This window comes from Anas platyrhynchos, chromosome 6 (genome assembly GCF_047663525.1).
Source record: "Anas platyrhynchos isolate ZD024472 breed Pekin duck chromosome 6, IASCAAS_PekinDuck_T2T, whole genome shotgun sequence".
NCBI lineage: Eukaryota > Metazoa > Chordata > Aves > Anseriformes > Anatidae > Anas > Anas platyrhynchos.
Genome location: NC_092592.1, coordinates 18,262,636 through 18,286,670, shown reverse-complemented (window position 1 = coordinate 18,286,670; position 24,035 = coordinate 18,262,636). Strand labels below are relative to the sequence as shown.

At 35.0% G+C, this 24,035-nt stretch overlaps 1 protein-coding gene and 1 long non-coding RNA gene across 7 annotated transcripts in view; both read left to right on the top strand.

The window, feature by feature from the left end:
* LRMDA (leucine rich melanocyte differentiation associated) overlaps positions 1-24,035 on the top strand; it is a 710,120-nt gene that overhangs the window by 45,848 nt on the left and 640,237 nt on the right. The window lies entirely within an intron of this gene.
* On the top strand, positions 36-13,402 carry LOC119717287 (uncharacterized). Its single transcript, XR_011810012.1, has 3 exons — positions 36-897; positions 1,585-1,729; positions 12,139-13,402. It is a non-coding gene; the product is annotated as an uncharacterized lncRNA (long non-coding RNA).

The window sequence follows — 24,035 nt, the reverse complement described above, 5'->3', positions numbered from 1 at the left end:
TGTGTTCTGTTACTTTGTCAGCTTTAAATGTAAGTATGGAACATTTGCCGTTTCAGAATATTTTCTGTGTATGTTTTTGTGGCTTGTGTATTTTCCTGCTGTCTTTTTTGTTGTCCTTGTTTTTTTGTTGATATGAGGGGGATGAGTGAATGAACCAATTTTAAAAATATCAAGTTCGTGGCTTATGGTATGCATTTAAATACCTGAGTTTGATTTTTGTACACTGTGCATAGGATGTAAGGGGTTTTGTTTTGATGGATAAGTTAGTTTTCCAGACTTGCTGATATGTAGAGGCAAAACTTAGATTATAAATTGTTTTATTTCAATTTTGTACTGGTGGTTTTTATCTTCTGTAGTCCCAACAGCCTCTCTTTCTGTCCATTGATCCTTGCTTGACTTTTTATGGCCACATAGTCACTAACAGACTGTGAAAACACTGTAGTATATATACCTCTGACCCCCAGTGCTGGCCATTATCCATTGATTTACTATATCTGACAGATCAGAACATAAGATTGTATTCTGTTCTGCTTTTCTCAAGAAGGCTTAACATTGTGGAAAGAGTTGTCCTGAGAATATATCACATGGCAGAATTGGGCAAAAGCTTGTTACTTGAACCTTTGGGGGGTGTCAGTGTGTGTTCATATTGTGTAGTAGAGAATTATTGGGAGGGATTACTGGAGCGTTTAAATCTGGTAAAAATGTTAAACATACTGCAGAATTTGATGTTAAGTAAAATAAAGTTGTGAGCTTGAACTGTTAGATCTTTAAATGTAGCTAGTGAATACTAATGTGGTGGGTGTTGAAATTTGCTTTCTTGGTGACATCCATCTCCATGGGGCTGTTGCAATCATGAGAAAAGATGAAATCTGATATATCTGAATCTACTTGATAAAGGTGAGTAATGAAGTCCTTGTACCTGAACTAAGATGGGGTGTCATAGTAGGTATCCATTGACTCAAAGTTGTTCATAAATCTTTTTGACTGTAATACATCATTCCTGGTGAACTGATATTGATATTATATAACTTCCTTTGAATGAGTGGGGAGTGAACTGCTTTCTCTTGGTCATGAAATTGAAGTGGGTTTTTGGAATGACGTTGGAGGCTAAATCCGTGTGTTTCGTGCTTACTGTTTGGAAACCTGGAGGGCTTAATTCACTGGAACAGTCATTTTGTCTCCTGTTGTGAGAACTGTAACCAATCTTAAAGAAAAAAGGTTTTTGTTTTTTTTTAAGTTTCTCTCTGAATGGCAGGAATCTGGTATTGGACTGAGAAAATCAGTTAATTAGTCAATGGAAAACTACTGTAATATATGGAAAAATATTGGCGTTTGGAGGAAAAATAACTTGATGAACTTGTTTTAGTTTTCAAATAATGTTTGTTGGAAGAGTGCAAGTAATGGTTTGGTGACTTCCCCCTGCATAATTTCTGGTTATGTGGATTTTGAGACTGGGAACTACTCTTTTTTTACACAGTATTGGGAGTTAAAGAAAAGGGCATATAAAGAGCATGTTATAGGTGAAATAATCAGGTGGAGCATTCTTATTTTCTGACTTTCCTAATCTCTCTTACTCTAAAACAGTATTTCCTCATGACTGCTGTTGTGAAACAAGAGCCAAGGACTGCAGAAATAACTTATCTGAGGACAAGGAGCTTGACTGAAAGGAAGAACCTGCATTAACTCTGAAGCTATTGTCTCTGTCTCTTCCTCTCTGTTTTGTTGAAAGGTATCTTCTGTTGTCTTTGATGCAATACATGAGATTCCCAGTGTCTAACTGCAGATACGAAGAACTTAATTGGTTTTGCTAACCATTACTTAGTTAGAAAGGCCTCTGTCCCCCAGTATTCAAGAAGCCTGCTGAGTGATAATGTTACAAGTAGTTGGTTGGCATTTGGCACAAAAAATCTGTCTGATGTTTCTGTTTATGTATTGCTTGTTTGCTGTATGTTGTCTTGTGTGGTTTGTGCCATTTTTGAGGTCTTTAATTTTACATGAATCATCTTTACATAAGTTATTTTGGAGTTGATTTTTCAGTTTAAAAAGACAACCGCAAACCCTTAGCTGGTGGAAGTGTGAAGAATGAGTATCATAGAAGTGCAAAAGGGCCATGCATTTTACTCAGGGTAAGGAGCAAGCATGTCAAACTAGACATGTTAAACAATAATTATACTGTCTTTAAGGTCATAGTTAATGCAGTGTTAGAGCTCAGTTCCAGGCTTTTACTATGAACTGAAGCTGGCAGTCATGTGAAGTTTTGTGATTTTTATTATTTTATTTGTTGTTTTTTATTGTCTTTCTTTCTCCTTGATCATGCTTACTTCATGATCAGTGAGTTGCTTACTGGAGAGTTGGAAGATCTGTTGACTGTCATTTTCTTTCTTTATAATTTGTTCTCCATTTTTATCTTAATTTGTCCATTGAGTCCATAAATGGAAGCTGTGAATATGCTTCATAATATGGTCATGAGCTTGTTCCTTTTTAAACAACTCATTGCTCATGTTTGCTTTGTTGAAAGAATATAGAGATCACATTTAAAAGAACATAAATCAGAAATACAAAATATCTAATGTTGGATAATAATTTATAACCTATCCAAAACTCAGGGGAGTTGATAATGCCTTGATCATTGGACTGTACTGTGGAATAGATTCTCTTCAAGTGCTGAAGTCTCCAGTGTTTTCTCTTATGCAGCTGGTATATAAGCTGTACTGGTAGGTGTGCACACCTCCATTTTTTTTCCATTGAAAGCATAGCGTGTGGGGGATGCTGTCATCAGAAGTAGTTTACTGGCATTATATACACATAAGCACACATGCAAAACAGTGTCTTCTATATAACATCTTTACAATGCCTTTGTATATAATGCATGTATATTATGTTTTATCTTTAATACATAAAAAATGGGGGGTGATATTTAGTATTTGATCTACTTAGATTTAGTGCTTGAAATAAGGCTTTGTCAGCGATAACATTTTTATACTTAACATAGAAAAAATGTATTTAAGTTTGCTAACAGAAAAAGATGCGAAACATCAAAAGTGGGTGATGGGAGAGAGAACTGACTGGAGAGAATTAGAATAAAATGGAAGCAATCTCAGTGAAAAGTACTTAAGTGACTCAAGAAATTACAAATATCTATTTCCCCTGTGATTTCTTTATCCAAAACTGCCTATGTTCTTGTGGTGTTATTTTTAAACTCCCTCCTCCTTTTTCCTCTCCCTTCTCCATAAACTTTCAGAAGTATTCAATATTGGTCTTGGCATCAGCTCTTACTGAGGCTGATAGGAGGAAAGCTACATCAGCATGGTGTTTTTACTCCATGAGATGCATATCTCATAGGATGTACTGTTTGGCATAGGTGCAAACTCACAGTATTTGGACTTGGTAAGAGTCAGGCTCTTGGTCTGTCAATATTGTTATACTGAAGACTAGAATGAGAATATTTGTCTTATTACTAGTCAACTCCAAACTATTTTATTTTTTTTGGGGGGGGGGAGGGAGGTAAAACTAATAAAGGGATTATAAAAGGGTGGCTTTTTATCAATATGAAGCTTATGTGCTCAGTTCTGTCAGGTTGTTCATTTTTATATAATGTAGTTATTGGACTGATGCAACAATTTGGAGTGTGAATGCTCAGTCCTTAATTTCTGAACTTGCATTAAGCACTAGTTTTTAATGCTTGCTTTGCTGAATGTTAAAAGATGTGGATTATGTTTAGTTAAAATGTACTTAATGATATTAAAAATAAGGTTCATATTTTATAAGCCAACTCTGCTTTTGCCATTTGGCTGTTGGGCTAATGGGTGCTGTTAGTTCGTTGTGAATACATCCTATGAAAAGGCTTCAGTGCTTAGTGTTTTTAAATTACTTTCAGAAATGTGAGGTGCCTTTCCCTTAGAATATTAATCTGTGATCAGACGTGCCAACAAGGAACTCATTTTATGAATTTTACAGAAAAGCTATGTTACCTACATTTAATAATTTCTTCAAGCAAATTTTCTAACCATTGATTTGAAGATCAAAGTAGGCATGTGTATTCTTTGTAAGGGGAGCACGTACTTGTGGTCACTTAAACTACTTCTTTAGTTAGTAGTTCAGATATTTACTCATCGTTAGTATTTTTTCCTTTTTGCAAGATTTCAAGACTAAGTACATTTTTAGTTGTTTGGAAGCATCCAGTTACCTATTTAGAGTAACAGAGCAGATTTTTATGACCAAGATATGGCTAGAGGGGTGAAATTTTATTTTGGCGACAGTGTTTTGAAGTTTTTGTTCGTTTATTTTTGGTCATATGCTAAATGCTAGGTATTTTATACTAATCAGAAATGCATCTCTTAAAGCACATGGCGATCATATATAAAAGTTGTCCTCAAACCATTTACATGTAAAGGATCCAAGACCTGCTGCGGTATCATGACATTGCAAGGCCATGTGGCTGCATCAGCACTGGATGAAGATGCTGTGCTTTAGGCCCCTAGGACTTTCAAGACCTTTTTGCTAGAGAGAAAGGATGAAAACTTGACCTAGTTACATAAGTGATAAAATGTACTGATTATTTTAAAGCACTTAAAGGATGAGGGGAGAGTTATTCTGGAAGTGCCAGGGATTAACAGTTTAATGAATATTCAGAAAACTCTGGTTCCAATACAGTTACGTTAAGATAATTTGACAGTCCAGTGTCTGGATGGTAAAATTACAGCTGCTCAAGGATCTGAATGCTTTCTTTTTCTACCTATTAACTTGCATTTAATACACTCTGTATCTTGTACAGCGAAGTACTATGGAATAGCACAGAAACAGTCATGTGTGAAGGTGATTAAGTTGGAATGGCTTTAGGAAAAAACATGTTCAAATAGTATGTTTTCTAAGAAATGGGAACTACCCAACTGAGAGACTGTGTCTCTGTCCAGTTTACTTCTTTTCCTCCATCTTTTCCTTTGTTTCTCCCTCTCTTCTTCAGCTTCTTTTATCAGGAGAAGGCTGCTGAAGGTGCCGTAGACTTACTGTATTTTATTGCTGTCTGGGAGATTTGGGTGCAGTACGACAAGATGATACTGCTTCCCCTGAAATACTCTATTTTGTTCATGATTTTGCTCGTAATTGTGATTAAGCATTAACAAGCTGAGCTGTTCCTTTGTAGCATTAGTTGCAGTTCTACCAGGTGCACAAACTCTGGTCACTGGAACCACAGGTATTTTGAAACAAGAGCTTCACCTGCACTTAAATGACTGACCAAAAGAAAAGAAGTTTCAGAAGTTAAACTGGGGACTAATGCATTACTCTGGATTCTTTTTGGCCATCATATGTCGCACTTTCTACTAATCAGTAAATGAAAGCAGAGCAGATATGTGCCTGTATTGAACTAAATGTAACGGGCAAGTATTTATTTGTGTGTTATAGTACAGCAGACAATGATCTTGGTTAGTCTACCCCTAGGGTTTAAAGCCAAAGTAAAAGGGTGAAGTCAGCTTTAAGGTACCATTCTGCACTTTATTTTCATTGTGCCTTTTCTGTGTAGACAGGCGTGCAATGGAAGCAATTAAAACTGTGGGAGGAAAGAGTAGAACTACAAACCCTTCGGGATAGCTGGTAGTGATCAAGTTGGTACTTGTATTTACAGCATAGCTTATTATTCTTTAACTTGGAACGAATAAATAATTCCTATGTTGTACTAGATGCATGTTACTAGTGGCCAGAGTAGTGTCAGAACTGGTCAGTAAGCTTTGCTGTATATACAGAAGCATCGAGAGTCCTGGGTTCTATATCTCTTGTTTACTGTACTATGAAGTCATAATTTAAATCAGAGTTCCCAAATGATTTCTTGACTGCAGATTTCCACACAAGACTCATTCTTGAATGAAAATTCTTATAATCTATTCCCAGCCTTTTTTTTTTTTTTTTTTAAACTAGTAAAAACACACAAGATAGTCTGCAACAAAAAAGATATGTAGGTATGGACTTACGGTAAGGGTTCATCTGTAAGTTCCTAAAACCAAACAATACCTGAACTTACTCTGTTCAGACGTTTCCTTTCCCTAGTGGTTGTTTGCTGAACATAAGTGGGATCCTTGAAGTTTGGTTATATTCAGTTGAATGGAACTAACTTAATTCATGTTGTGAATTCACATTGCTGTGTGTATGTAGAAAGCTAGGTGTTCCTCATTTCTATCCTGTGCAGGTATATTTTTCTGCGACGTTTTTAAATCTGCTTTGTGCTACAGTGTCTTTTATTTATATTAAGGCCTTCATGTCTCATTAAGTGGTCATTGAACAGAAGCAGTGATTTGATGTTAAAATCTTCTCACTGATGATTTCAGCTAAACCAACCACTAGTCTATTAAAAATAAACAACAACAAAAAAAAGCTTTTTACTCACTGTCTAGCTAACAGAATGCATAAGAGTAGAGAGCTTTGACCCCAGAAGGCTTTGAGTGATAGACTCTTTTCAGATTCTTGTGTAAATCATACTAAGGCCCAATGTGTAAATTTGACAGTAGTTCTCTGCATTTGACATTGTAACTTAAAGCTTTTATGTTATTTAAATATACTAAAATGCACCCTGAATGAAACTGCAGGTGCTGCTACACTTCTATTAGAGAACAGTAATACTTGCCTTAGAAAAACTCTGAGGCAGGTGAAAGAGTTAAGCAAAGCAGCCAGAAACCATTTTCAGCTTTTACTTTGCAGATACAACCTTTTAAGCATACCTACATTTACCTGCAATGGCAATCGTTTTGCATTTTAATGACAAATCAAGTACGCTAACTTGCATTTGAAACGAAAGTGCCTTAAATGTCTCTGGCTGTCAGAATGAGATGTTAGGAGCTTGATGAAAAGAGAACAAAGAAGACAAAGTATGAAGCCTAGATACAGTGCAAAATGAAATAAAACCTTGTATGGCCTGTCAGGGGTGTCAGTTGATATTCCTATCTAAAGCACATTATAGTATTACTTTGCAGCTCATAGCTTACTCATCTGTCTTTTTTAATTCATCACATTCTAGCCCACATCTTTTAAGTCCCATGTGTCAACAATGGAAGAAATCTGTTAATTGACAAATGAGTGTCACAAATGTGAATTGGTGCCTTTACATCAGAGGCAGGTAGTCTCTGTTGTTTTTTGTCGGCTCTATTATTGGCATAAGCCAGTGTAAGACATCTGTCTTTGCCAGAATGAGAGATGACAGCCAAAGAAGGGCTGTCATTGTTTTAGTGCATGTTCATTCTGCTGAGATACTGTATAAAGATAAAATGTCAGTTAAAAGAATATGAAAAACTATCGGGAGGAAGTCCTTAAATTACTTGGGAAGGGGATCCGGGAATTGGTGCCAGAATTGAAATCCGAACATTCCAGTTTGCATCTATCACATCAATTTAAAAATAATACTTTCTGAGTAACTGGGTCAGTTTATAAGGCATTTAGGAAAACGTTAGGCTGTGTTGGCATAATTAGCTCGTAAGATGGAAAGAAAAAACATACCTCCACAGGATATGAGTTTATTTATTACAAGTTCATTTTTCAGACATGTATAGAATTGTCTCAATAAAAATATGCTGTGTAGCATCTCTGGCGTTGATTTGCATCTGTTTCGAAACATTGAAATTGCTCCTTTCCAATTTCTTTTTCTGTTATATTTCTATTTTAGATTGATGAATAACATAATGAAATAAAAAGCATAGCCAGCTGTGAGTTGATGAGACAATTAATAGGAGGAAAATTATTAACAGAGTTCTGGGGTGTCTAGAGGGTGTAAACTATACCAAAGTTACTCCCAAATCACTGAATCCCTTTATTGTAGTAAATGACTTTTTAATATTGGATAGTGAAAAAGAGGAAAATGCTTTAATGGAGGAGGTGGAAAGGGGAATAGAATAAAAATGTCATAAAAGGCCACCATTGTCCTTTTTATTTTGGGTCAAAAGTCATAAGAAGGATAGATGAATGTTAATCTCTGTTAACATTAATAACAATACACTATATGTGCTATGAGATGCTCCACTCCTTCCAAAATGACCTGCAATTTGGGGTTCTGAGTGACCTTATGACCTTGGGTTTTTGAGGACTGTAACAGAACCCAGCACAGGGCTAAATCTTGAACTGTGATGAGATTGGATGTGTTCAAGTTTCAGGATGTTTCTAAACAATAATTTGTTACAAGTCCTAATTTTAGATTTGTTTTTACATTTTAGAGCCATTGATCTGGTAGATTGTAGAAGTTCCCAATTTTCATACCTATGCGATATAGGATAACTTTGTAGGATTTGTCTTTTTTTTTTTTTTTTTTTTTTTTTTTTAAAGAACTTGCTTCCAGCAAATATTTGAGCAGTAGAAAAAAAGTCCAATTGATGTTTTTCCCTCCCCACCATCAAATGTGGAACTCTCTAATTTTGTTTGTCTTTGGTAACTGTGTTTATCTCCAAGGAGCCTCCAAGCTGTTTTACTGGAGTCTGTGGTTAATGTTGATTGCAGTTTTTGTTGCTGGTCTCAAGAATTGAAATAAAATTAAATAGTTCTAATGGGTGCTAGTAATTTTATGGGTCTTTGGTGTCTAAAGCCAAGAATGACTAGCATAAAGCTTCCTTTCATTTTAACACATTGGATAGAAATATTGTGGCTTTTTAAGGAGATCCCTTTCAAAAAATTAAGAGGGAAGGTGGTTTGTGTCTTTAAAAACCTATTTTAAAAAGAAGTTTATTTCAAGTCCTTTAGAATTTATGTTGCTAGAGGTCATTTTAAAGGACTACAACTGATGAAACTTAAGGAGCATTTGTTGTTTGTATACAAAGGCTTACATGCCTTAATTGAACAACAACTTTTTATTAGTGAAAGCCTTGTTTTTCCGTTTCCAGCCTTAGCTGGTTCTAACTAAATGCTTAAATTTCCAGTCAAAAACAGTTGGTGGTATGTGAAATGCCAGGCATGTCTTCTCAGTCATGGTTTTTAGCAATGTTTTTTCATTTTCCTTTGAGAATTGGAAAGGTAACACCTGCCATTTTACAGAGGGCACAACTGAGAGGTGAGGAAGCCTTGTTGGTTAACTGTAGAAGGCAAGTGTCACTTTCAGCCCTTCATACCAACTTGCATAAAACACTCCCACGTGTCATCAGGAGGGGTGGGTGACACCTGTCCACACACTGTTTCTGTAGTGCTCCTGGAAGTAGTTTATTTTCATGTGCTACATAGCTACACTTGATATTACCTGATAGCAGGTATATCAACAAGGTTGATGATCCATCTGAGACTGAAGAGAAGGTTAGGATTTAAAGTCATTGTAGACATGGAGGTATGTTTTTTGCCTTCAGGCAGATTGTTTTTTTACTCATATTTGTTCCCTCCTAACTGAATGTTACATAATTATAAAAACCAAAAACACAAAGGCACAGTAACAAAAACAATGTAGACTGAGACCGTTGATGGATTTTCTTTTTTAGTTAGGAAAGAAATATATTTTCAGTGAAGATAACTAGGAAGAACAGATGTCATTTCTGTAAAATAAGTGAATGAATTTCATTGTGAAAATTGATGTGTGGGAAATACAATGGTAGAGTGATAGGATACTATCCTGTCCTATACCTTGTGCTTTCTGCAAAATGCCAGGTAAAGCCTACAGAAAAAAATCAGCTTTTAGAATTCGATTATGGAAGTATGTGCTTGTATGACAGTATTGTCACTGCTACATTAACTCTAGAAAGGGAGGATACTAGAATTTAAATATAAAAATGTGATACATGTGTGTGTGCATACCCTCTTGGCGATTTCCCCCTCCCAACTGCCAGCTGTCATACAGAATCTGAAACAGACAAAAATTTATTGGGTAGTATTTAGAAACATGTCAGTGGTAACGACTAGATCTCTGATTTCAATTATCACCTACTAAATTTAGGCTAATGTAATGCATTTGTAGACCTGTTGAATGCACTTGACATCATGTTTAAAATATTTGAAACTGCACCGTTTTTTAATATCATATGTTGACCACTTTTTTTCCTACACACATCTGGTGCGTGGCAGCAGGCATCCCATGCGACCAATAAAAACTTCAGTTATACTGGTTTGAGTGTTTCTTTTTTTCTTCAGATAATATTTCACCTAAGGACAAAAAAAAGTCTGAGGTTACAATACAAAAATTTGCTTGATGAAATACAATACTGCTCTAATATCTGTAATTCACTTTTTTTTTTTCACCCTTTGCAATCAGTGTGTAAACAGTGTTTTAATTTTTGCTTCTGTTGTTTAGCATTACCTTTTTTCTTGAAAGTCCTTGGGATTTAGCCATCTATGTCAGTTGGATACTCTTAAAACTATTTCAATAGCAAATTACCTATAGCCATTATTATTCTGTAGAATGATTGGGTCATTCTTAAGGTGGAAGCCATGATTTTGCACTGTCTCTTGTTAAATTAGTGAAGACTAAATTCTGGACTCAAATTCTTCTGAGTTCTGCTTTGCTTGCTCTGTGAATGTTTTGTTTTTTTTTTTTCTATTATTTTAGGTTTTTGAGGGGGGACCTTTTAATTCTTTTTATTTATTTTTTTCCAAGTATTGGGATACTTTGTTGTAGTGCTCCAAAATAGTTTTGTGTCTTCCAATCTCTTACTCTTTTACTCCTTCCCTACGCAACATTCTCATACATACTCATTAAATCTGTCTGCTGATGTTTGCAACTCTGAGCTTACCTTCTAACTGTTGGGATAATAACCTTTGAAGGCATTTGTTTGGTAGTACAGAAGTGTTTGAATGCTCACTGTTTTTGTGAAAACATTACAAGCTTCTAATGTTACATTTGCATGTGTGTGCAAGCAATGTAAGAAACAAAATAGTTTTCAAATATGCTTAGAATACTTTAAATAAGATCATTGTCCACATCTTGATAGCTGCCTAGACAAGGGAATTTTGGAGGAATAAATATCCTTCTTGTTTAAAGCAAGTCCCCAGATTGCTTATACTAATTTTGCTTTGTTTTAGTTTCTCAGCTTGGAATCTGTTTTTCCTTCTGTGATTTAGCTTTTTTTTTTTTTTTTTCTTCCTGCATAATACTCCCAGACATCCTTTAACTGTTTTATCCTTATGGATCTCAAAAATGTTTTAAACTGAAATTATCAAAAAAATCTGAGCATGTTACGTATTTCTGAAATATAGGGCAGAATAACAGGAACATTTGAAAAGGGTATTGGAAGTGTGCCTTCTGGAAGAGAAAACTAATCTTGAAGATGAAATTTCAATAAAGTTGAGTATAGCTGTTCTGGAGAAATGGGTAAGGACATTCTACCGACTGTCACTTTCAGAATTGTTAAAATTGTCTAGAATGGCAAATTTCAGGAAAAATTTCCCGTGACCCTTTTTTTCAGGGATTTTATTTATTTTTGGTGTGGAAAGTGTCTTATGATTCCTTAGGAATCCTCCAAACCAAGCATGGATGTACATGATATTTAATAATTGCAAAAGATGTAAATAACAGCTTCATGGTATGAGCAGCAATGTTTCTTACTCTGATTTAATCTTGTCTAGTACAAGTCTAAAACTCATCATTGATCACAAGTCACAGAATATCTCTACATAACTTTGTTTTACAAAGCTTATATTAGGCTGTATTTATTGTTCTTTTTCTCAATGGAAGATCCCTTTCAGATTAACCCTGTGTGTTTTTTATCTTTCTTTGGATGTTTGACCAATGAGATCTAAGGCCTGAGAAGCCTTCAAAATCAAAACTGTAGGCATAAAAAAAGAACAAACTGAAGTTTAAATAGTTTGCAGAACTTGCTTTACTCTGTTACGTATATTTTTCTAATAGCTTGGGACTTGCAGATAAATGGTTCTGTTCTAAACATCAGTTCTATCAGGCTTTGTCCCTACCAGAATGCTGAGATTTTGGAAGAGCGCAGGGTGGGTATTTCATTTGTCTCTTTTGATATGTTGTAATGATTGTATGTTGGCTTGTAAATATAGGGAACTCTGCTGCTGCTCTGTTTTGCTAACCTTTCTGATTGCTCTGTTTTCAGTCATTCTCAAATCACTCCTGTGCTGCCTGACTGCCACTTTGCATGACCCAGTTTGGGACAGTTTTGCTGGCTTCCTCTTTATTCCCGCAAATTGTTCTAATCTTTGTGACTGCAGAAATGTTTCCTCTGTTTCCAGGTGTCTTCTCTCACTTGATATCATGGTACCTGCCAACTGTCTGTTTCTACAGCACCTAAATGTACCTTCGGCTTCTCTTTAAATAAATAGGACAGTTAACTGCTTTCAATACATCATTGTGGGACTTCTTCTCAAATATGCAAGCTTATTGCAAATCCTTTGTATGTGGTACATCTGCTATCCACTTGATATGTCAGAAGAGTTCATGTTGAGGAAAAGTATATGCATACGTGAAGAGTGGAGAGGGATGAAAATTAGTATGTTGCTGTTCTCTCCTTGTTACAGCTGATAGGTCTAATACAAAAAAAGAAGTGCATGCTACAGTCATGAACTCTAAAATAACAAGGCTCGGGAGTTTTTATGTTGCATAAGCAGACAAGTGAAATGTATTTTATGTTCCTGTGGAGCAGAAAAGTAAATACTGTGATATTTATTATAGCTTCTCTATTGATAAGTCCTATCAGTAATAAAAGTCTCAAAGTTAATTAAACTTAAGCTTTATGTTAAAGGCACTGTCTTATTTTTTGTTATTTCTCAAAAATGCTTCATCAACCATCATAGTCTGTAAAGTGTCTTCCATGCATTAATCAAAGAGACTGCTGTAGGAAACTTTAATCAGAATAAATACCAGTTTATACTTTGTAAACAAATAATTAGTTGGCTAAGAAGAAACAAAAAACATTTCATCCTTCCATTTAATGAAAGCCAAAAAGGGACAAAAACAGAGAAGGGGGAATGCTCATCTGTGTTATTAATATATGGCTTACTTACAATTCATGACTTCTGTCACACGGTGCCATCCTTCTAATCAATGGTCTGAATGTCTTTCTGGAATAGATTGGATTAATCTTTGTTTTAAATGCAAACAAATGTATTTACTCCAGCAGAGATGAAATAAAAAGACAGCTAAAGAAATTAATGCTTGGAAATAGTAGAGGAGTTTTATATTGTCATTTGCTTTGCTTTTTTTAAATGCTTCGTGAGGCTTTGTCATTGCATGACTCCTACAGGAGGGTGGTGGTGCATTATGTGAAGACAAATGTCTTGGGAACAAAAGGGCCCTTTTCTGCCAAAGCTGGAAGATGGTTCTGGCTCTTCATTTTTTTTTCCACCTTCAAAGAAGTCCAAGAAAACTGCTGACACTTACAGAAGAGGAAAATATGATTTATGATGACATCATGTATTACCCAAGCAAATCTGTTTCGAGGAAGATTGTTTTTTTTTCTGGTGTGTTGTAATAAAGAAACAGTGAATCATTCTTGAAGGAGTATTGGTTCAGATTCTTCTCCCTCTATTGCTTCCACCCCACCCCCACTTTTCCCAGTTTTATGATTCTTTAGGGGTCTTAATATTGATGTTAGCTACAGAAGAAGGTTCTAAAATTATCTTCAGTTCTTAAACATAGCTGCTTCATGTGGGTTTTTGTTATGCAAGAGTAATCTCTGCCATGTGGCTGGAGGCCATACCCAGCTGCTACTGAATAGCATTGGTTCTGATTTACTGGCTCCAACAATATTTCATTGCAAACTTTATTTGGAGGCAGTAAGTTTCATTTGCAGAAGAACCGTAGCATCCTCATCTGCAACGGAAGTTGGTTGTTCCATAACTGACTTTAATTAGTTAAACTGGCCTTTAGATGACTTTCTCTATCAAATGCCGTGAATAAGACTGGTCACAATATTTGGTTGGATGATGGCATCAGCAACAGGTAGTAAAGCAGATGAATAAAAATAAAGATTATATTCCAACCCCCAGTGGGCTAAAAAGGAAGCTGACTGGTAAAGCTTAGAAGATGACTAGTTTTTTAGATAGTGCCAGGCAATAAAACTGAGTCAGGGTTAGTTAAGGAAGTGGCAGGAAAGAGGTAACGAGTCAGTGTAAGTCTTAGACTGACACAAGCAAAAATTCTCTGGTTGAGTATCTGGGCTGTGATACTGGGGAAGAAGGGAAGCCTGGGGTCTATTGACTGCTTGAGTATGAGTGTTTCTAGACAGGGAAACGTTGCAAGCCTTGTGAAAGTCTTTTATAGTCGGGTCAGAAATGGACATCAACATTTAATTTATGAAGTTCTTTTAGTTTTGAGCTTTTTAACTCCAGTGAAATACAAAATATACAGAAACAATTTTAGAGGTGTCCAAAAATGGGGCTTAATAAATGTCACTTGATCTTTCCTTAGTGATTTTTAGTTATCTGGTTATGCTCTGTGTTACATCTCTGGGAAGCCTATGCATCCCTTTTATGAAAAGAGCAGAAGCACAGATTACAGTAGTTGCTTATGTATCAACCTGTGTCTTGTGTTTAAATAAATAAATGAATCCCCTGTGGCACAGACAAATTCAAGACAGTTCTGATGCCTGTATTCATACCAAGCAATACCTTGTTCTGTGATTTTATTGTTTACTTCTGTCCTGTAGATTGGGACTTTAGTACAAAGTACGTACCTAAACTCTGTTTCCTGTTATGGACTGTTCTTCGTGGGCCATACATGCTTCTTTTTTTTTTTTTTTTTTTTTTTTTTTCCTAATGGATGCTGCTTTGAGAGGAAGGCAGGTATATAGTGGGATACAGAAAATGTGTCTAAACTTCGGAGTTCTCTTTTGCATCAGAAGATGCTTCTGATCAGTCTGTCAGAAGTGTTTTGCCACTGCAGAAGTGCAGAAGAGGAAGGTGCAGCTGTCTCCACAAAGGCAAAAGCCGGAGCCTCGCACAGGTAGGTTGAAGTGTTGCCTCTGAGCAAGGCAAGGGTTTCAGGCTACTCAATTCCCAGCTTGTTTAAGCAAAGCATTAGTGACTTTGCCAGAAATCAGTGCTTTGCAGAGAGCTAAGAGTTAATGTACAGTGCTTCGTTTCTGTACAAAGTAAGTGCTGCTGTGCGGTTGGAAGTCCTGTCCCTCATTTCCCCTCACTTTGAGCAGTGGTATGATGTATCTTATTCTGCAATTCTTGAGAAGTCAACTTGATTGATTTTTATGTAATGTGTGTTAGGCCTAAACCTGTCCCCAGTCTCCTTTTAACCTTGACAGATTTTTGTCTGGTGTTCCTCCTCCTGTTTTGAAACAATTAAATTCTTGTAATTCAGATGGATTTACACCTCAGCTGTGGTAAGTATTTTTGAGAAAACTGATGCTTGTCAAAAACCTCACGTTTTTCTTGGGGCCCTACGTGTTGTGGACAGAGCTGTGAAAACTGAGTTGTCATAAATGTTCGGTTATCCTGTAACTTGCTTGACAGAACAAGGACTAAGTACAGCAAGGTTGGTAAGAATCCTTTCACCGTTCATAGAAAATACTTACCAGCATAGCAGTAGTGTAGAGTCTGTAACATAAAGTATATGTATACACTTCTTTGCATCTGAAAAGATGACTGCTTTATCCTCTGATTAAATGATAGAGACATAGCGTGTACTTAACCACATTCATAATTGTTTTGTTGTACAAGAATGGAATTAACAACCTTATGTCCTTTGCTGAGTCAAGATCTTTGTGAATTCCTGTACTCATGTTTCATGGTGTTAACTCTCTACCAATGTTCATTCTTTCTGTTAATAGTGATAAAGTCACAAAGCAATTATACTCCCACGAGCTGTCCTTTAATAACCTTTGTCATTTGTCAGAGTGCATTAGGCCCTTGCAAATTTTTACAGACAAGCTAGTGGTCTTCATGAACTAATAAAGTGCTCTGATGTGCCAGCTCATCTGACTTGCCAAATTGCTGGTGGTTCAAAGCGGAACTTGCTTCAGTTTAAAGAAAGATTTTACCGTTCTGTTGGAGCAAAGGATTTTCAAACAGAATTACAATCAACAAATAATGCCCATTTGAACTGTCTCTGCCTTCCAGTTCTGCACAGACTTGCATTTTAAGCATTTCAATTGACTTTGGATACAAATATAACTTATGTTAAACTAGGAAATACATAATGATGTTCATATATTAAATTGTGATGGTCTTACTACAACCATGTATTTATTATGAGTGTTATCATTTATATCACATTTTAATAGTTATTCTTATATTTTTAAATTATATTTTTATATTATTTTATAAAGATGTTTTTATTTTTTGTCATTTTATTTTATATTTTATATATTATTTATATTTTTTAATATCATTATTTTGTATTATTACATTATATTTATGTGAGTATTTGGGATTTGAAACTCTGCTGGTTATATAACAAAGATAGAACCCAGTGTGATTGTTTTCTCCAATTATTTTGTTTCTTTAATTAGTGTTTTAGCTCCAAGCAGCCAAAACACATTCCTCCTAGCAATTTACCAGCATGAAATGGATGTTTGGGGTTGGCATGTTCTTAAGTTACCTGCTATAAAGGAAAAGTATAGGAAAGTGAAAGTGTGAAGAGAGGGTACTTTTAGAATCATTTAGTATTTTATGAACTGTGTAGTGTTATGGACGTTTTTCAGGCAACATGTAATATAACATTAAAAAGAAGTGACAATTCAGTTGCAGTTGCACTCTTAAGTATATGTATTTCCCTTCACTCCTGACACTTTGAGCAGATAGACAGTTCCGATGCTTCAGGTGCATATTGCATTCATACTTCAGGGATTGCCTTCTCCTTGGTTAGGTTATGTTGAAGCCTGATAGACCACTTTTACTTTGTAGTTGTGTACACTCCAATATTCAGTTCTTGGGTTCACAAGGAGACAACTGAAGTATATAGAAGCCAGTCAGATAAACATGCTTTTCTGACCTCTAACTAGAGCTGGGATATTTGAAAACAAAAATTTTATAATAAAAGTAACCTGTGTTTTTTTTTCCAAATATTCAAATTTATTTTTAGTATTATTATTGCTTGGAAAGTAAAGCTTTAATGTAGTCTGCATCCTGTACTTCTAACTGGTCTAACAGAGTTAGACTAGAGACTATGTACATCATTAATGAATGATGTAGTTCAAAAGGAATATGTTTAAATTGGCAGGTGAGCAGCTTTTGCAATAAGTTATTGACTTTGACATAAAACTTTTATTTTGTAGTCTCTGATATCTTCTTTAACTTCTTTGAAGTAATCGTTACTGTTATTTTATAATCAATTATAGCAGTTGATTGTTGTAAGAAACTAGGCAAACTGTCCAATAGAGAGATTCAGTTGTTAGGTTGATGATGTTTCTGTTGAACCTCGTTTTTCTCTTTCCCTTGTATGAGCGTGCACATAGATGTATTCTGCTGGAATTCTTCCTCTCCTCTGAGCTGTTAGTCTCAATATAGCGTGTGGCTTTTATTTTTATTTTACAAATATCCAACTGGCAACTGAATAGAAGTATTTTCTTGATGGATTAGAAAGGTTCAAGGTTCTTGAAGTTTGCACGTCCTGTGAAAAAGACAGGTCAATTTTTTCACTCTGGGCATCTGTCTCTCATAAGCTCATAAATTGTTCTTGAAGCTAGATAGAAAAAATACTGAAGGCAACATCATATTTAAGAGTTTAAATGTGCTGATTGGAGTGTCTGAGAGTCTAACCTCAGGCAAAAGGTCTCCAGTTCAGTCTTTTTGACTGATGTGGAGTGGTCCACTGTTAATAATTTAGTTTCAAGACCTACTAAATGAAAAATAGGAGACTCATAGCATCAGTATCATTGTCTATCTTCCCTAGAAAATATAAACTGATTGTATTTTGATGTATGTTTCTACTCTTTCTACACTTAACTGTTCCCTATTGCAGCCACTGCATCTGAATTTTTTTTAATGAGCAGTGATTTTTTTATCTACAGAACACATAGCTTGCCCTGCAGGATCTTATGTTCATATTTAGTGTGCTTTATTTGTGTTTTAAATCAAAAGTCTGACACTGGCCCCTCTATATGCATCACTCCTGACCATGCTTGTGAGTAGTCTGCTAAAAGTGTGTGTATTTCTTCAGTTCTTAGTGAAACAGAGCCAGGAATATTTTCCTATTTTCAGCTGACCAAAAACATGTTACTGTCTTGTTTAAGCTTCAGGTCAACTCTTTTATGAGTCAAAGGAAATGTGGCATTGCTTTGGCAGAACCAGCACAACAGTCCCCTTTGTCTGACAAAGTATTGCCAAAAGTGGCTTGTACTAACTATGGTGGTGGAAGAAATCGTTAAGGGGACAGTGGAGAGGGAGTTTATTAACAGCAAACTTCCCCTTTCTTCAGAAATATTTTAGATATTTCTGAACCTTCGTTTAAACAAGTTTTTTTGATGATTGTATGGAATTGACATATCACAGGTTTAGGCCCAATCCTTGTCAGCTGTTGAGTGTATAGTATTTCAGCCTCCCATTTTATTGGGTCAAAGAGGCAACGTACAGTTTTGATCATCTCTAGATTGTCTCTTGAAGTTCTGAAGTTTGTTTGTTTAAGAGAAATCTTTCATTTTATTTTAATACAAGAATGATATTTTGTATTTTAGAACTTGAGAGGCAAGTCTGGCAGTGATGCATGGGACAGAATTTTCTGCCATGTTTCTTGTATAGCCAGAGTGATCCTTCAAGTGGGAAAGTTCATTCTGTTAGCAAAGCATGACAACAGGTGTGCACACGAAGTTGAAAAAAAGTTATTTTTATTCTCTGAAAGCAAGTGTATTTTTTGAAATAGTGTATAGTTTTAGAGCTTTTACAGATAAATACTAATTCTTTTGAAGTTAGGTTTCATTACTTTTTTGTCATTAGCTTGCTGAAGAGCTTTTTTTTTTTTTTTTTTTTTTTAAGCGATTACAAATGTGAGAGTTGAAAAGCTGCTATAAGGTATATTTGATCACTGAAAGCTCTAAAAGTGCAGAAGCAATAAGGAGGAAACAAACTTTTCTTCTCTTGATATTTAGGTTATTACTTTGTAAAACTTGTCTGGGTTGATGTTTATAGTCTTTCTTTAAGACGTTTCACAGTAAGTAAGAAGGCAAGTCCTAGATATAACTTCGACATTTTCTAAATTATTTAAAGTAACATAGATTTCTTTTTGAAACTAATAGTGGAAGTGGAAAAGTCAAAAGTAACTCTTAATACCCAACCTATATATAGGGTACATATGTAGAATAACTCTGAGGGTGAGCTTTTAAGTCCATGTTTTCTAGATCCATGGAGAAAAAAGTAAAAGTTTTAGGGATGATCAAAACAAGTTTTAAAATCTTAGGCATGTATTATACCTTTGGAAATGGAATGAATTTTGGTAGCAGCTATTATCTTGCTTGCAGTTGAGATAATGCTTACAAAATTAAAGATTTATAAAACTGAGCATTATAAAATTGTTCTTAAGCTTTCTCAGATCATGATAACCTAGTTTAGCTGTACCGTTCTGAAATTGGTACTCAAACAGAGGAGGAGGGAGGGATAATTGTGCAATCATTGTGGTTCCAGAAAATACTGCTTTTGTCCTTGTTAAAGAGGATGTTTTCCCTTCTAATTTCTAAAGAAGTGTTACTACCTGTACTTGGAACTTACTGATCTTTTACTATATGAAACATAATGCTTTTTACATTTTTCTAACAAAATATATATGCTGATTTTTTTGTGTGTGTTTTTAAAAAATATTTGTCATGCTGTAGTCTTCATGCAAAGACTTTTGACTTCAGTCTTTTTATGGCATCTATTCCTTTTTTAAAGATTATTATTTATTTATTTATTTATTTTTAAAATGAAATCGTAAGTTACAAAATAGAACCCCAGGGAGATGTATGCTTTCTTTTTTAGTTTTATCATCATAGCACTATTTAGACTTCTGTTGCTGTCCACTCCTGTTGATTTTTTTCATCTGTAACTTGTATGCTTTCTACCTCATTAAAATGTGCTTAAAAATAATTCTAAGTGAGTTATCTGTATAAAACCAATAAACACCATTTTCATGTCAGTTTACCAGGTTTTCTCATTAACGAAAAAAATGCATTTGCAGTTTGGGAGGAGGAATAAAACCTTCTCTATAGAGTAGAATGAGAAGTATATTTCTTCACAATTAAAGATAATTAGGTTGTTTTAGTTAAAAGTTAGGTCATTAGTTAGCTATTTAAAAATGCATCAGGAACGTACTCTGTGCTTTGCTGTTTCTTTGTTTTCTTAGATGATAACAGGGAAAAGAATGTGTGGAATAGGACTGTCTCTTCTCATTCGGTACTTGATACTCTAAAATTGAGCATGGTTACCAGTACTTTCCGTATCGAAGGCTAGAAGTTAGACACATTTGTCCTGAATTTGGAGATAGAATACCTCAGAGAATTTCACATCTATGCACAAAAATTACAGTCATGTTCCAGCTTTCTTACTGTGGTATATCAAACATAATATAAAATTTGAGAAATTCAGGTTTTGGATAGCTGGGTTGCTTTGGAGCATATTTGTGCTGCTTCTGTGAGAACTGGAGTAGTCTGAGGTGGCTTCTTCAACATGTAGGCTGAAGAGAGCAATGAACACTTCAGGGTGTCCTCTACCTTGGCTTTGGCCTTATGGAAGAAATATTTACAGTGTCTACATAAAGAAGTCATCGTAGTTGCTTTAAATATTTCCCATGGATTAAAAAAAAACTGTTGCAACAAACAGATCTATTGAAATGAAGAACTCAAATCTCTAAGGAACCACAGAGTATCGATAAACTTATTTGTATCTCAGTGATATTTTTGAATGTTACTTAAATATGTTATTGTTTTCACTGTGATGACAGACTGAAAAGACTATCGCTAAAACATGAAATTTTTAACCCAAATAGAACTTGTAAGCCCTGTTCTCTCAAATTGAAGCACAGAACTTAATTCCTCCTTAAGAAAACCAACAAACTATATTTATGTCTTCCCATTTTTAACTTTATTTTCTTTCCACTCAGTGGAATCAAGAAGAATACTAGATGCTAGAAAGTATTGTATCTGGCTATATCTTAGACAGAACCTGAAATCTAGTTGTGGTATCGTTATTTCAGCTGTCTTCATTCTCTGTTTCTTTCCTGTGTTCTTCTTCCATAATGAGATTGGCTTGAGTGTAATGTTGCTGAATGTTATGGGAAGTGGTTTTCCATCCTTTTCACAGTAAAATGTTGTAAAGTACAGTGATATAACTACTTCTTGATGTTTAACCTGAGCCTGTACATCTTTGGTTTCATGTAAATGTTTTCTTTTTACCTAGAGACTAAACGGGCCTTCCTGAAGGCTAACTGTGTTTAATTAATATTTAATTAATATAACCCTTTATCATGCCAACATCTTTTATTGCTGTCCTCCCTATTGCACATTTCCTGTTTGACTCTAATAAAAATAAATAAATAAATAAATAAAATCTGATGGTTGTATTATGCGCAGCCAGACTGGCAAAGCTTTCTTATCCACCCACCCTTATAATCATAAGGCTGATTAACCAAAGTGATTAATAAGTAAAGGTTGCACTGAATAAATTACTTAACCTCTCTTTGCCCTACACTTGCATTTGTAAAATAAAAACTGAAATACTGAACCACACAGAATGCTGTGCAAAATGCACAGAATGCATTTTGGTAAATTACTTAAAAATCACTTAAAATTGCCAAAGACTCTACAGAAATGCAATGTTAACGTTTATGTGAATTATGTCATTTTTTGGTCAAAAAATAGAATCAAATGAGTTCTTGCCTGTGCTGCTGTATTTATGGGTCAGCATATTGTTTTCTGTCTGTGATCTTACAAAAGTCTAAGGTTGGTAGGAATCTGTGTTTTGATGGCATTGATGCAACATTTCATTATTAAACAAACCCAGAAACATTTATGGTCCAAGAGTTACAAAGCAGGGTATGTACTTGCTCTATAGAGTTAAATATCTCTAAATATCTCTTCCATTGTTCCCCAAGTAAATTGCAAATTAACACTAATAAATCACATTGCAGCAGTTGATAAGAAGTGAAAGTCCTTTAATAATTAAATAGTTCTTTTCAGCCCCCCCCTCCCTTTTTTATGCAATGATTTTCTAGACTCAAAATCAGCATGTCTCATGCAGGCTACATATAATATATAGTTGTTTCAAATCAACTTTACTTACTGAGCTTTTTCTAGTAATGGAGCTCTGTCAGCAAAAAGCATATGCACCAGCAAATGATGAACGATGGACTTGTGTCAAATGGAAGCTTGAAAGGTGCTTCTGTCGTTAGATGGATTAGTCTGAACCAGGAGTTCAAAACTCCTCAAGTGTAATTGCTTAAGAGAAAAAGGTATCCCTGGGAGGGGGTCCCTGGAGAGGGGAGGGTAAGCACAGACTCATCGGAAGAAGTACTTCGTCAGATGAAAATGAGGGTTTACTAATTCACTAGGTTTTATTGTCATGAGATAGATTGCTTGATTTTTTATTTTATTTATTTTTTTTAACGTGAGATTTGCACAGCTTTAACTTACTGTCAGTAAAACATACTGATATCTTGGGATTTTTCTTAGAAAAGTGCAGGCTTAATTCCAGTTACGTCTGTTGGCAACAGTCATTTCAGAGTAATCTCTTATATTTTTCATATACTTTATAAAAATGTTGGTTCTTGTTTCAGTAGTCAATATGCTAACTAGGAAACCTCATTTGTCTGCAGTAGGTGTTCTGTCAGTTACAAGTTGATTAGGATAATGAGGGATGGGTATTTCAATGCAAGACATTCTTGTGCAAACAGTAAATTGTAATTTTGTAAAAATAATATTCTAATACTGTATTTCTCTGTTAAATGTATAGTGCTTTCCTGTTACTGTTGTGTAAATGTCATTAGGAAGAAAAAATCATGGGGGCAGAAATTTACATTAGGAATTAGGCTTTTGATATAATTTTCCTTTTTAAATATATATATATATATATATATGTATGTATATGTATGTCGCCTTGGCTATGCTTTAAATGGGTGTTCCATAAGAATGTTCTACAAAAGAATAACTATAAGCAGGGAGGCTTTCACTGTTCCTCAGTCTTTCCGTTGTGCCAGTTTTTCCTTCTCTTTTGCTTCTTTGCAATTGTTAGCCTTCATGTGAACTGAAAGGTACTTCAAAACACTGGAAGAAAATAGTCTGAAAGCTTCATGCACATTTGCTTCATAGTAAAGAGAAGCGAAGAAGTTGAAGACTTTTTCCACTGACAGGTGTTTGTGTGTCAGAGCAATGAATGCTTTTGATGGCAAACCCACTTTTCTTCATTGTACCCTTCTTTCTAAATATAATAGAGAGGAAAGAAAGCAAATCTGACAACAAAAACAAAAACTCTCAAAACTGTATAATAGAAAGCTTTATTTATTTATTTATTTATTTATTTATTTTAAAGAAGAAATTTAAATGATTTCAATGGCTATTCGCTTTCTTTCTGAGTGGGGAAAAAAGACAGCAGTTGCAGAGTGCCTGAGAAAGGTGAAGGTATTTGTGAGTTGTATACCTCATTATGTTAGAAAAATATTGTCATCTGATGATTGGCTGATGCAAAATTGCATCGTGTTGCAGACTGCAGATCCTCTTTCTTTAAAGCAGTATCAATTTTCAGAGCCCCATCTTAGGCATAAAACTACTCTAAATTGCTGCTTGATTTTTAAAATTGTTTTCAATTTATTAAATCTTCCTGTGCAAGTGTATTAACATGGCATATGTCGGTCTCTGTGTTTGCTTAGTTTATAATGTGACTAAACACAGTAACTGAAGATTATTTTGCAGGCGTTAAATGTTCCAATCTTTGGTTGTTTTCATATGTTAAGCCATTCAGTACAATTGTATCGTATGGAATTAGAGGCGCATTGACATCAGTCAAATTGACCACATGGCAGAGATTAAAAACAAGAGATGAGGAGAGTATGGCTTAGGATGTAAATCTTTTATTTTGTGCATTAAAAATAAAATAAAAAAAATAAAGAAATGCTAAAAACAAACAAAAACCAACCAACCAAACCAAACAAAACAACACCAAAAAGCTATTACCTGGATCAGCTTGGTTGTAAATAAGCTTTTGTTTTGTTTCTTTTC